Here is a 15,228-nt window from a genome sequence, read left to right on the forward strand (position 1 = left end):
TCACTTTCATGCATTGGAGAAGGAAATGGCAACCCACTCCAGTGTTCTTGCCTGGAGAATCCCAGGGACGGGGGAGCCTGGTGGGCTGCCGTCTATGAGGTCGCACAGAGCTGGACAGGACTGAAGCAACTTAGCAGCAGCAATAGCATTTATATTACTTTTTGCAATTTTCAGAGTTTTAGAAATGACTAAGATGTATGTGTATTTTTGTTTCCATTTCCATTTTACATATGAAGCAAAGGAGGTTTCCAATGAGGCTAAATGGTTCAATGTTACACATCTAATTAGAGACAGAATTGCAACTCATATTCTTGTCTTCTGATTCTTAAGTATAGCTTTCTCACTGAGATGTCTTATTTAATCCGTATCTCTAATAAAACTGCTGCTAATGATACTTAGACTGATAGCAAAATAGGTAATAGTTATTAAGCATTTACTATGTGCTAGAGCGACTTCACTTTCACTTTTCACTTTCATGCATTGGAGAAGGAAATGGCAACCCACTCCAGTGTTCTTGCCTGGAGAATCCCAGGGACGGGGGAGCCTGGTGGGCTGCCGTCTATGGGGTCGCACAGAGTCGGACATGACTGAAGCGACTTAGCAGCAGCAGCAGGCATTGTGTTAACACTATAGCTAAATTTGTTACTTAATTAAAGCATCACAACAACCTGATGAGTTTCCTATCTTTCCTGTCACTGTATATACAAATTTATTGAGGCTTACAAAGGCAAGTATGTTATGCTGTACAAGAGAGCCCAAGGTTTCCCAGCCATTAAGTAGTAGAGCTCAGATTTGAATCCTACCTGTTTCTACAGCCTGCGCTCATGGCCAGAACCAGTGATTCCCAAATTTGTCTGATAAGAGCACACACTTGGGGACTTATAAAAAGGACAGACTTTCAGGTCTTTGCTCCTGGATTCTGATTTAGTAGTTCAGGCCTAAGGCCAAAAATATGAATTTTTCATAAGCATTGGACAAATATTAGGCAAGTAAGCAAAACAAACACTCTATAAAGGCACTGTTTAATTTCAGCTTCTCTAACATATACCCTGGCTGAGAGGTTGACAAGGTTTTTCTGTGAAGGGTCAGATAGCAGACACTTTAGGATTAGCGTGCCATGCAGCTTCTGCTGCAAATACTCATCTCTGCGACTGTGGTTTGAAAGTAGCCAAAAGCATTATGTTAACAAGCGGAGGTGGTGGTGTTCCAATAAAACTTTTTTTTATGAACACTAAAATTTGAATTCCATACAATATCCATGAGTCATACAATACTACTCTTCTTTGATTTTTCAACCATTTAAAATATAAAAATAGTCACAGGTTACAGGCCATACAAAAACAGGTTGTCTGGACTTGGCTTGTGGGTTTGTTTTTTGCCTGTATCTGCTCTAATCCTCTTTCTGTAAGAAGTTCTTTTCAGCTGGAACAGTGGCTGAAAGAAAAATTATTTTCCCAACTTACTCCTACTGACATTTTCAGCAATATCTCATTGCTTTTTGTTTTTTTTTTTTTCTTCCTGTCTCCTGCCTTCCTACCCTGATGTCTGGATACTGTCTCATTTTAAATTCTAAGATACAAAAGAGTATTCTTTGAACAATTCTGTAAATAGTACCATGAGGTCTTTGGAGAAATAAACTAATAAGCCAAAACATATTTACTATAAATAAATGCATTATAAGGAATAAGAATCTCTTGCAAACTATTTAGGCTATATCCACAAGATGATAAGTGGGTTTATCATTTCAGTGGATCATTCCCAATAAGCATTAAGCTTTAAGAATCATAAAGAGGATCATTTGGCAGGCAACCATCTAAGTTCATGACATTCAGATTGGCTGTGCATCTCTGGAAGTCAGGAAACCTTTGCCTCATAGCTTTAATTGATGTATAACATACTTTTGGCTTTCCACTTCATTGAATCGTTTTCTAGTAAGATGCTCCTACAGTCTTTTCTCTTCCAAAGAACCTCACTTGTGATTCTCTATAATTGAAAATAAAAATTTTAAACCAGGTCAATGAGTACTTTATTCACCATGTACTCGGTACTCTAGTTATCCTTTGGTTTTTCTAGTTTATTGCAATTACTTTCTAACAGACACACTTTTTGTTTGCTAGAAGGAATGTTTTTCAGGTGTTAATTATACATTAAAGAGAAAAGTCAGATGCACATATCACAGTCTTTGAACACACCCATGATATGATTTTGTGAGGAAAAGTGTGACATTTAGAAAAATTGAGACTCTTGCAGACTTTCATGTATGGCAGGGATATAGGAATTAACTAGTTCAACTTTTTTCTTTATTTTTGTACTCTTCCTCAATGGAATCACTTATTAATTGCTTAAATACCTTCAGGGACAGAGTGCTCAATACTTATTGTAGCAATTATCACCATTTTTAACCAACTCTGTTAGTTCTTCCTTCCTTGTTTTTAGCTGGAATTCTCTCTTTATAACTTTCATTCAATTGTTCTTTGGGCACAATAATTCCAAGTTAATGATAATACATAATAATATATTCAGAAATGCTTTTTGTATGTATATGTACACACACACACATATATTCTATGATAAACATAAAGTCTTTTAGCCAAATAAATAAATCAGGAAAAAATGTCAATAATGATGCCCAGCTCTGCCCCATGTGAGTGCTCTGGTTTCAGAATTGCCTAAATTAAAAGTAATAGACTGAGAGAGGTGAAGAGAGATCTGGTTTGAATCAAAGCAAGCTTGGGAAAAAGTCACTTGATGAAGAAGTCAGTTTCATTCCTATCTGGTTTATAACTTCAGTTTCTGACATCTCATCCCAAGCATGTGGGATTCTTCTAAACATCAAATTCATAGCAGAAGTTAGAAGTTAAACTTGAAATTCCATTGAAAAAGTTGGAAACAGGAAAGGAAAAAATATTGAGGAAACTCACATTTTGTCATCTGGATACAATAAGATGAAAGGGGGTGTCCTGAAAAATATCCTAAAAAAAAAAAACAAACCCTAGGAATTCAGATGAGTAGACTAAACAGCTGAACCAAGGACATCTCATGATACTTCAAGACTGTTCCAATTCAGATTTTCAGTCTTTCTCAATCAAGAAATACTGGAACCCAGCTAGTAGGACAATTATCTAGGAAATGTGTATGTAGATACAAAACATTGATAGTGGTCAGAACTACTGACTCAGTCATATAATAAAATTCATACCCTGGAGCTGGCGCGATTGTTACAAAACGGTAACAATAGCACCTACTATACTCTGAACATTATATGAACTAATATATGCAAAGTATATAGAACAGTATTTGGCATAAACATGCAAACAAATATTATTTACCTATTACCAATTTAATATCACTCTATCTTAATATTTACTAAACTGCCATATGATTACAGGTTTTAGTGTTTGCTGCAAACTGTAAACTCTTTAAGACCTGGAAACTTTGTTCTAATTACTGTTTGGTTATTGTGTTGTTAGTGCCCTGCATAAAGCCTGAAACACAATAAATGTTTACAGAAAAGTGGACTAAATGAGTTGCTTTCTCATATTTCATTTGGCTGGTAACTTGCTCCTTAGATAATTTAATTTTTTGTAAATACTTCCAACATGCCAAAGTTATGATAGAAAGTTTGGGATTTCATAATAAATCTAGTTAACTATGAAATCTAATAGGTTTGCTTTAATCACTGAGAATATAATGTACTGAATTGTATAAATAGCCTGTTAAAATCTCTCCTTGACTACCTAAATTAAAAGCCTCATATTAAAACTTGCAAATAGGACAATAAGCAGCAGTGAATAAGTCCAGAAACTGACATGCTGTTATGATCCTGCAAAAGCAATCTCTTTCAATTAATGAATCTCCAGGACTATTTATTCAGTAATTTGCATAAGAATTTTAAATTTCATTTTTATCTTGGACAGTTAAGCAGAGAGCATTTTATAAATGTATCCAAACCCCATTCTACCCAAGGACTGCCAAATGAAGCTCAGCCAGACAACAAAAATATATGCAAAAAAAATGTAAACACAGTAGTCTGAGGGAATGAGACTCCCGTATCCTGATGGTTTTACTTCTGGTTCTTTCCATGTATCTCACCGCAAAATTCAAATATGAGGTCTGGCTTGTGGTATGGTTTAATTTGTGTAATGGTGACCATGCTAACAACGCTCTACTCATTTTGTGAAATTCCTTGAATCAAAGTTTACATGAGGAAATGTCAAGTTGCTTGCCACTTTCATGGAAGAGAACTCCAAGGGTTCCTTGGGTGCCGTTGGGTTCCCAAAGGAACCCAGCTGGTATTCACAGGATTAGTGGTGTTGCAAATCAGACAGGCAGCCTTAGCAAAGGCTTGCTTGAATGTAGGCTGAGGAACTCCATGATAGAAAACTCAGTTTAAGGCAAGAAGCACAAATAGCATGATCTAGTACCGAAGCCTTCAGAGAAGGCACTGGCACCCCACTCCAGTACTCTTGCCTGGAAAATCCTATGGATGGAGGAGCCTGGTGGGCTACAGTCCATGGGGTCTCTAAGAGTCAGATACGACTGAGTGACTTCACTTTCACTTTTCACTTTCATGCATTGGAGAAGGAAATGGCAACCCACTCCAGTGTTCTTGCCTGGAGAATCCCAGGGACGGGGGAGCCTAGTGGTCTGCCATCTATGGGGTCGCACAGAGTTGGACACGACTGAAATGACTTAGCAGCAGCAGTACTGAAGCTTCAGTTATGAATAGAAACTAGAAGTATGGGTGGCTGTTACCTTTACCTGTGACAGGGAGACAAGAAGCTACTCCCAAACAGAGTTTGGGACAGATAACAAATTGTGACATGGTTGAGGATGGGGGAAGGGAGGGAAGTCTTCTCCTTTCTGCATGGATCTTGGTATGGTTCTACTGGAGGGAGGCCTAATTGGAGCACCATAGGACTCTGGGGACTCCAGGAGACATTGACCTAGGAGTTAGGTCATGCTCTTACAGATAGTGACCAGCTGCTTCTCACTAGTACTTTGTGGGAAGATGACATCCACTGCTGAGAAGATGCCCCCTGAGATGCTGGGGAGGTGCAGCAGCAAAATAAGACCATTCAAGTAAAATGTAAACATAGCTTCATTTATGTCTGTAGGTAATAAGACCTGGGGATGTTGGTGTTAAACGAGGGATACTGGGAAAATTATCTTATCAAACCTACAACCCTGGAAACACAAAGTTCTCAACTATCAGGTTGCATGCTATCTAGCCGATCTGTTTCTCTGACTCCCCCACACACCCTTCTGAATGGCAACTCTGCTTACCATCACTGTACACATACTCGTGTGCTCACTGCTTTTCCTATTAACTGCTCACCTATAATGCTTGTCTACTCTGTTCCAACAATCTCACTCTCTCACAATCCTAGTCTTCAAAAATGCAAACCACCCACGCCATCTTGCCTCCTACAAGATAACAAGCATATTATATTTTGTACTGGGTGCTAAGTTTTTCTCACATGTTTAAATAGACTCCGCAATTAAATTGTGGGTTTCAGAAAGACAAGATTTAAGTCTTAAATGTATATATATATTGAAGCAATGCTCAGTTACAGTGTTGAAAATAGAGTGTTGAGCATGTGGAAGACAAAGACACTAAATAAAACCATAGGGCTTCCCTGGTGGCCATAAAATCATACAGTTGATTTACAACTTTTCTGTCCTGGTGAATGTCTTACATAGACTAACAAAACTGGGGAAAATATTCAGAACACCCCCCCCTCAACATACACACAGAGTAAACTCATACTGATCTGGTTATTTTATACTTTATAATCACTATTGATCAATTTTTAGGCAGTTAAATTTACTTCAAGGAGAGTGCCCTAGCGTGTAGTTTACCAGTAAATGAGTGGCCAAAAGACATGTCTCTTTCTAGACTATACAACATTGAGTAGTTTTTGTTAATCTCCTCTTAGTTTTTTAAGGTGCCATGTAGTGATGGTGGTCTTTAAAACAAATAGCTCACAGAAAGCTTTTCTTTGACAACCCAGAAAATTAATACCCAGAGTCTATTACTGAGGATACCAAGATCAAACTTAAACATAACATCTTCTGCTAAAATTATTTATCAATTTATACATATATACACATAGAAAGTATATAAATATATATTCACATATACATATGTACACACAGTACAATATATGCATTTATAAATATATATATTCATATAATTATATATATCCATATAAATATATATAAATATATTCATATATACATAGTACAATATATGTACTTATGAATATATATACATATACAGATATACACATACAGGTATACATATACATATATACACATATATGCATTTATCAACACATACATAAACATTATATGCACATACACATATATGCATTTATAAACACATGTACACGAACACATATATATTTACACACCTACATATATATAGGAGCTTCCCTCGTGGTTCAGGTGGTAAAGCACCTGCCTGCAGTGAGGAAGACCCAGGTTTGTTCTCTGGGTTGGGAAGAGCCCCTGGAGAAGGAAATGGTTACCCACTCCAGTATTCATGCCTGGAGAATTCCAGGGACAGAGGAGCCTGGCAGCAGGCTATAGTCCAAGTGATTGCAAAGAATTGGACACAACTGAGCTATTAACACTTTCACATATATATGTATACATACATATTTTATATATGTGAACCAAGTTTTATGAAACAGCATTTGCATCACATATAATCCAAAATCCTTATACTTTTCCCTATATAACTAGACTTGGTTTCCCCAAACTTAGAGCCTGAGTAAAATTTTCCTGCTTTTCAATTTCATCTCATGGATGCTCATGATAATAATACCTACTGTGACTTGATAGGGATTTCTCCCTTAAAGGATATTTCACTCATTCTAGTACAGGAAATAGATAAGACTTTGGGTCTTTGGTGGGAAAAAGAAGGGAGAGGAAAGAAGAATCTTGAAAGGAAAGTAACAGGAATGCTAAAGTTGAAGAGAAACAGTGTTTTGGAATTCCAATAAACAGCTCTCCAAGGATGGAATTGTAGAGTGGAACCTACAATGGTTAGTATGACTCTAAAAAGCCTTACTGTCTGGAACTCAAGCCAGCTTTCCCAAAGATACCTCTGGCTGACACTTCAATGAGTTGGGGCTTGCTCTTCCTTGAACGTGGGAAACCAGTACAGCCATGGTAGTATTAAAATACCAGTGGCGATGATATTAAGCAGAGGTCTAGTCTCAACCCCATTTCCTTGCATCAGATCAACAGGGATTCTCTCTTACTCATAACAGTGCAGTTGTTCCGGTGCAGCAAACTTTGGAAAAAAGCACGTGCCCTGGGGACGTCCTATGATTATCACCAAAGGAACAATCCCCCAAATAATTGGAGGACTTTCTTGAAATAAACAAGTTGGAGCTCAAACTGTTTAAAATAAAAGAAGTAATTTATTTTTCACTACAAACCAGAAAACATAGATAATATTGGTTATATCCATCTTGCCAGCAATAAAGAGAAGTCAGGGGGAACAAAGTTGAATTAATGGCCACAGTGAGTGACTAATTACCTATCTCTTTCCAAAGGGAAAGCATACAATCTCAGAAATTCTCCATCAATGCAAATTTTAATTCAAAGGAAGTACACAGTGAATCAGTCAGTACATAAAAGATTTGCCTTCACTGCAGGTTTCAACTTTTCTAGGAACTCAACAAATAGCCTCAATTTTTCTTAGTATCTAAGTCTTGCTTAAAATAAAGTAGCTCAGTCATGTCGGACTCTTTGCAACCCCATGGACTGTAGCCTACCAGGCTCCTCTATCCATGGGATTTTCCAGGCAAGAGTACTGGAGTGGGTTGCCAAAAGTCTTGCTTAGGGATGTCTAATAAAAACAAACAAGGAAAAAAACTAAATAAATTGGGTCATTTATCAATATGAATTCTCATAGAAGTCAAATTTTAGTAAGTTTGAGAGAAAATGCAAGATTTTTCTTCTTTAGCAGTATTTCTGCATTTGTTTATCATATTTTTATTATTCTCATTGGTATTTTAAAAATGCCATTTCATAGCCATATAATATTTAAAAATTCTTCTCCTAAAAAATAGTTATCAATAAGCATATTATGGTCAAAAGAGCAAAGTCTCTCCAAAACCAAGTAGAAAATCCTTATTATTTTTCTTTTCAGTTTTATTGAGATATAATTGATATACAGCACTATGTAAGTTTGGGTTTCCCTGTTGGCTTAGTTAGTAAAGAATCCACCTGCAATGCAGGAGACCCCAGTTCGATTCCTGGATTGTGTCAAGAAGATCTGCTGGAGAAGGGATAGTCTACCCACTCCAGTATTCTTAGGCTTCCCTTGTGGCTCAGCTGGTAAAGAATCCACCTGCAGTGTGGGAGACCTGGGTTCAATCCCAGTGTTGGGAAGATCCCCTGGAGAAGGGAAAGGCTACCCACTCCAGTATTCTGGCCTAGAGAATTCCATGGAGTCGAGAAGTCCATGGGGTCGCAAAGGACATGACTGAGCGACTTTCACTTTCAAAAGAGAAAACAAAAGTTTTTCCTTTTAATGAGAACTCTTAACAATTATTCTCTTTAAAACTTTCAACAACATCATGTAGCAGTGTTAACTACAGTCATGTTGTACATTATATCCATTGTACTTATTTACCTTATAACTGAAAGTCTGTGCCTGTTGATCACCTTCATCCAATTCCCACTTCCCTCACCCACCACCTGTCTGACTTACTTCACTGAGCATAATGCTCTCAAGGTCTATTCATATTGTTACAAATAGCAAGATTTCCTTTTCTAATAGTTGGATAATACCTGCATATGTGTGTCTATGTGTGTGTGTGTGTATACTTCACAATTTCTTTTTCTGTTGATCTATTGATGGACACTTAGGTTGTTTCTGTGTCTTGGCTATTGTAAACAATGCTGCTATGAACATGATGGGGTACAGATATCTCTTTAATACAGTGTTTTTGTTTCCTTTGGAATATTCCCAGAAGTAGAATTGCTGCTGCTGCTGCTAAGTCGTTTCAGTCGTGTCCGACTCTGTGCGACCCCATAGACGGCAGCTCACCAGGCTCCGCCGTCCCTGGGATTCTCCAGGCAAGAACACTGGAGTGGGTTGCCATTTCCTTCTCCAATGCATGAAGGTGAAAAATGAAAGTGAAGTCGCTCAGTCGTGTCCGACTCTGAGCGATCCCATGGACTGCAGCCTACCGGGCTCTAGGTCCATCCTTTATTTCTGACTAAGCATTCAGAAACCCATCAAGGAAGAAGAGATGTAAGAATGGGATCAGAGTTTGCTCTTAATTTTATATATTTGTTAAGTGCAGGCTCTACTTCCTTATATCATTTGAAGTTTGTATGTTTAATCAGGCTTATAAAGGACTGTGAAGTTTTAAAAATGAGTGGTGCTATCAAAATTAACAAAACGAAACGGAAATCAGTACCAGTTATAACAGGGCAGAAAGATCTCAATTTGGCTGTATGTTATATGCTTTCTGTATCAAAAGCAAATAAACAAAAATTTTTGAGAACCTTCTGTTATAGTTACTTTGGCAAAATCACATGAAATAAGTTGAGATTCTAAAAAGAACATATCACAAAATAATGTTCAATTATGGTAAACAATGTTTGATAATAATGGGATGATGACAAGAGCATAAAAAACTATAAAACCTGGAGTTGTTCTAAACAGCAAGGGTGATCTGATTGATGGGATGAACTAATGAAAACCAAAACAAACACTAGAACATAACTAGAAGAATTACTAGGCGTTTTAAACAGCTCCGCAGGCCCATGTACAACAAAACTCATCCTCTCTGATGAGTCACCCATACAGCCTATTTCTATATGCCTCCCACTTTGAGAACAGTGACAGTAAAATAATGTTAACAATTTGTTGTTCGGTCGTTCAGTTGTGTCCAACTCTTTGTGACCCCATGGACCACAGCATGGCAGGCTTTCCTGTCCTTTATCATCTCATCTAATCATTCCCAAATCTTACAAAAAGCCTCTGGAATACACACAATTATATTACTCTCATTTCACTTGATGGAGAAACTGAGCCTTAGAAGGTTAAACAATTGCCCCAAAGTCACACATCCAGAAGGGAAGTAGAACTGGGATTTGAACTTGAGTATCCTGGTACCCTGCAAGGTAGACCTGGGGTGCCCTCTAAGCAATGGAATCCTGGGAGGCTATCACATGCCAGTGTGGCTTCTCAATGGAGTAAAAGTTAAGTAAGAAGTAAGAAAGAGGCGAACGTGTCTTTATGTCTTAGAATAATAAAATGGTTGAGCAGAAAGAAATGTTTGAGAATGTTCTTTCTAATCATTTTAAAGAGGAGGAATGATACCAATGCCCTCATAAAGAGGAAATGCATCTTTCCACCTTGCTCTAAAGCACATTTCAGTTCAGATTCAGCAAGAGCTTATTAGCATATGAATCCTTGGACTTTGGCAAAAATAGCCAGTGGTTATTGGGCACTTAAATACTCCTGGGTGGTGGCTATTCCAAAGGTCTTCAGTTTTAGTTCATACAAAAAGGAAAACACAGCATTATTTTTAAGAAATTAAACAAAGCACAGAGAAATTAAACAGTAAATAAACAGGGAGTTCACAGAGTCTTTGAATGCAGATGGTGTGTAGAACTCTTAAATTTTTACAGTCAGGCTGGAACAAAAGGAAGTCAGGCTAACCAAGGACTTAGTTCTCATACTTATGCCAAGATTTAAAAACATGGCTTATTTCAATATGCTCTCTCTCAAAGCACATCATAGCTAAACCCCCTTGGAAACATTAAATCAGGTTAACCACTCAAAACAGGCCAGCACTGGAGGAGAGTCAGATGCATATTAATTTATTCTTTATTTCATAGGTTTATTTAATGCCTTTCCTTTTAAGAGCTCATGATGTACAGAGTATGGCCACAATAAATAATGTGAAATATACAAATCTCTCTCTTTCATTTGGAGAACTATTTTATACTTGTAAATGAAGTCCTATCAAGTGGTCTGGAAAATCTAGAAATAACATTATAAACATTAAATCCATCACTTTACCAGTACTGAGAGTACCTCTTCTTTGTTTCTGTAATTTTCTTAAAAGCAAAATGATTTCCAACTCTAGTCTAAGAAGTTAAATTTGAAGAGAAGTTACTCCTGCTGACTGAAGAGCAAAAATAATTATTTCTTTCTGAATTTCTGTAAATCATGGAAATCTTCCCATAAATCTCTTACGCTTCCAGCAAATTCCAATTTCCATGACCACTGCCATCCTCCTTTGACTGGACGCTGATAAGATTTTCTTAAACCAGTAAGTCATAGTTCTGCTCCAAACCCTATCATTTGGTTTTTCCTCTTTCCTGTCTAATTATCTTGTCACTTAATACTTGATTAAAATCCATGTAATAAAGAATGGTTCAACTTTTTATTCAATTTCTTTATAAGAAAATACACTACTCAGATATAACTTTGAGCTTTATCTTTGGAAATACAGTCTAATAATGCTGAAGGAAATCAGGGATGCTTCTTACAGTTTTCCTCTTCACCAATAAGTTAATTTTTCAATATTATTTTCAATTCAGAATTGTCAGAGGTTCTAGAAAGAAGGTAGGAGAAACAGGGATAAACCCTGTTAGCCTTGGTCTGTGAGAGACCACAATCAGCAGAACACCCAGAGTGACCTAACATGTAACATGAGTGTGAAATACACCTAAGCTGTTGACACTTGGGGACTGTTACTGTAGCATAACTTAGTCTATCTTAACTAATATAAGGTAATCGGTGTTACTGATCTTAACTAATATAAGGTGATTAGTAATTTTCAATAGATTTCAAAAGTATGAAGTCAAAAATGTTCAAAAAAAGGGATTTCCCGAAAATAATTTTCAAAACATGAAACCTGAAGAAAATTTAGTTGTTTCTTAATGTACACTGTGCTTTGGCTGACATAAGCCAGAAAGCAACCTGAAATAGCCCAAGTTGTATGTGTGTGTACACACATGTACACATGGATGAAATGTGTGTGTGTTCTCTCTTTTCCAGTGACTACTCTGCCTTTCCTATCTGCTTTGTTCTTCTAATCTTGGAAACTGAGTGATTGCTTTTTGATTATATCAGCAAAGCTCTTCTTCCAACTTCAATTTTTATGCAATTCTATCGCTGTAGCTCAGCAAAAGGTATTTCTCACAAGTCCCCTGGCTTATTTAGCTTGTGCGTGTGCATAAATATACACATAAATATTCTACTCACTCAAAGTAAAAAGTCTGCAACTCTTTTTAACAGAAATCCAAGCAATTCTCTTAAACTAATTTTAAAGATGACACTATAACTAGACGTTACCTGTGTCTGTATCACTTCACTGCCGAAAACTTCTGTTTTGTAATTGTGATTCTGCAAACTTTCTCTTTTCTGCTGCACTGAAAGTGATGTGAAATATTGCTATTATTGTTATTAAAGCAGGTCCACATTATTAAGCAGCTAAAGGTTTCTGCTAGATATATTCTATTTATCTAACTGAATCCTCACAACAGCCTTATGACACTACCTCATTATATAGCTTTATATCAGTATTTCATTGGAGAAGGCATAAAGCACACAAAGATTGTGTAACTTGTTCAGGATAATACTGAATGGAAAAGATAGAATCAGGATTTGAACCCAGGAAGACTGATTCTGAAGTTTTAGTTTCAACTTAGATAGCTTCAAGTTCTGATTTTCTGTCTTCAGTTTTCAGAATGTGTCCTGCCTGTAGCACAGTTTTTCCAGATAGCTCAACAGCAGCATGATGAATAAAAATAAAATTAGTGGGTACACATACTTAAATTCATATTGAAGATTTATTTCCTTTATTGTATACAATCTTTGATAGTATTGATTTTCTAAAAAAACAAAATCTTGAAAAAAAATACGGATTTTTCTGCTTAAAAAAAAAAAAAATCAGAACAGGTGCAACAGTAGCCCTTCATTCCTGCACAGAAAGAACTGGTGATAGCTGAACAGCTGCCCGTCTGAGACCAGAAACATCTCCTACCGTGCTGGCCTCAACCAGCATAGGTATGTGTATTCACTTCCCCTTTAGTACAGTGTGAAACACCAGGAAAGATAAGGTAGGACTGTGATCAAGAGGCACCGTACCAATGCCTGCATATCGCTTTACATTTGTGCTTTGAAAATATGACATCATCACACTGGGACTACTGTCCAAATCCTTTGATAATATCTATTGGTCTACACTAGAATGTTCATTTTGATATTTGGCAAAACAAATACAATTATGTAAAGTTTAAAAATAAAATTACATAAATAAAATAAAATATCCATTATAATAAAAGGCAAAAACAAACAAACAAACAACAAAAAAAAATTAAGAACAAAAAAAGGCAGGCAGGTTGCCCAGATGCAATTTCTGACAAAAATATCAGCTGTTCCAGAAAAACACTTCAGGAACTGATCATGAAAAGAATAGGTTTTTTTTTTTCTTCTCATTTTGCCTCTGAGACAACTCTCACCTTACTTCCTTTTGCAGTACAAAGCTAGCATCATTGTCAAGTTCATCGTCAGTTCACCGGCAGCAGTTAGTAGAGGTACTTGAAAGCTTTTCATTGAAAAAGAAATTTTAAAGTGATAGGTTTCCATGGTTCAACGTTTCATAAGAAGCTGATACTTCTGCCTTTTGAAGTTCCTTGGCCACATCCATATTACCGTCCCCACTGGCTGGACCTTTTTAAAGGGGCACAACTAAACCTCAAATTGGTTCCCAGTCCCAGTGGCTCAGCGGTAAAGAATCTGTCTGCAGTGCAGGAGACACAGGAGATGCAGGTTCTGTCCCTAGATCAGGAAGGCCCCCTGGAGCAGGGCACGGCATTCTTTGCCTACAAAATGGCCTTAATATTCCATCATAGCTTTTACCTAAGAACTCAGCAACTGAACTAAAATAGTCTTTGATATCTGACACACAGTGATTATTCAACAAATAGCAACTATTGTTATTATCAAACAACAATAATTCAGGGTCAACAGTGAGCTAATTTTCTCAGACATTGTTCCTTTATTGCTTTTTCAGATAGTGTAGTATGTTCTGAGTATTTTTAGAATTAATAGAAACAATCTCATTGAAATGAATTAAAGAACATTATCCTCAATTAGAAAAAAAAAATACCAAACCAATTCAGGGAAGGGCAAATGATATTCAATGTTTAAATGAGAACATTTCTGAAGTGAGGAATGTAACAGAATATTTATAAGAATAAGTGAATTATAGTATTACATTAACAAAAATTATCCTTTCTAATGAGGAGCACTCAGGCTAAATTTCTACATCACTCAGCAGAGAAAATTACTTTCCACAGAGAAAGACTGAAAGTAATGTTAGATTTTCAAACATACCAACTATGTTTGGTAGTAATATTTGTCTCCTTTTTTTAAAAAATACAAACTTTGAAGACAGAACTCCATAGTACATTATTTGGGCTGAAAATGTTTATGATGTGATCTCATAAATACTTCAATAAGAAAAAGAAAATTCTAACAGTATTTTTCCTGAATGTGAGTTGTTAATTTACTAACAACTTGTAAGAATTTATATACTGTGATTAGCTTATCCTAATACAACTGAAAGTCCTTCCTCTTCTATAGGAAATAAGGGAACGCTTTTAATTGAGTGGAGTTTAATTAGTTGATATCAAGGAAACTATGTTTATCACATCAAATCTGGCTTCCTCATTTACAACATGAAAGGGTTGACCAAGATCACTTCCTGGGCCTCTCTCATCTCTAACATCTTACTTATAACCACTCTATGACTTTCCTAGTACAGAGGTTATTATAATTTGGAGATGCTGATTTGATCCCTGGTTCATCAGTTTCCAGGTAATAACACTGTAATAGGTGTAGTCCAGGACAATTAGTTCTGTCAGACAGATGTGCCAGAAAATTAAAGAATGAATATTCAGTTCTATAATGGGCCAGTGAACTTTGCTAAGAGCAAATCCACTTCACAGCCACAGTTCTCCCTTAGCACATAAATTTATGCTGCCATCAGAAAAGAAATAGAGAAAGACATCTGCAATAAAAGAAGTAGCTAGTTCACTAAGACCAGCTGGGATCATTGCTACCTGCTGGAATCAGCTGGGTGGGAGAGGTGGAGGAGGGGGAGGAAGCAACTCTAAGATACTGTAAATTCTTGAAGAGGCTAGCAACTCAGTAATATTTTTAAAATAATATAAAAA

At 36.6% G+C, this 15,228-nt stretch overlaps 1 protein-coding gene across 2 annotated transcripts in view; it reads right to left on the reverse strand.

The window, feature by feature from the left end:
- PRKG1 (protein kinase cGMP-dependent 1) overlaps positions 1 to 15,228 on the reverse strand; it is a 1,418,431-nt gene that overhangs the window by 361,904 nt on the left and 1,041,299 nt on the right.

The sequence above is a fragment of the Bos taurus genome, chromosome 26, assembly GCF_002263795.3.
Source record: "Bos taurus isolate L1 Dominette 01449 registration number 42190680 breed Hereford chromosome 26, ARS-UCD2.0, whole genome shotgun sequence".
Classification (NCBI taxonomy): Eukaryota; Metazoa; Chordata; class Mammalia; order Artiodactyla; family Bovidae; genus Bos; species Bos taurus.